The following is a 214-nucleotide window of genomic DNA, read 5'->3' on the forward strand; positions in this document are numbered from 1 at the left end:
CATGGTGTGGGAGTAAATCATTTTGCATGATTTATTTATATTCATTATATTCAATGAGAGGGGATGATTGGAAGAAGACCCCTTTATATACTCTGTAAATAATTGTATAGTGCCTTACTTAACCTGCAACACACATGAAGTCCAACAGAGGGCGCTCTAAGACTGTTTGTACCGAGACATTTCTGCCCTCTCACAGTTAGAGGATGCTCCAGGC

Source organism: Trematomus bernacchii, unplaced genomic scaffold (assembly GCF_902827165.1).
Source record: "Trematomus bernacchii unplaced genomic scaffold, fTreBer1.1, whole genome shotgun sequence".
NCBI classification, from domain to species: Eukaryota; Metazoa; Chordata; class Actinopteri; order Perciformes; family Nototheniidae; genus Trematomus; species Trematomus bernacchii.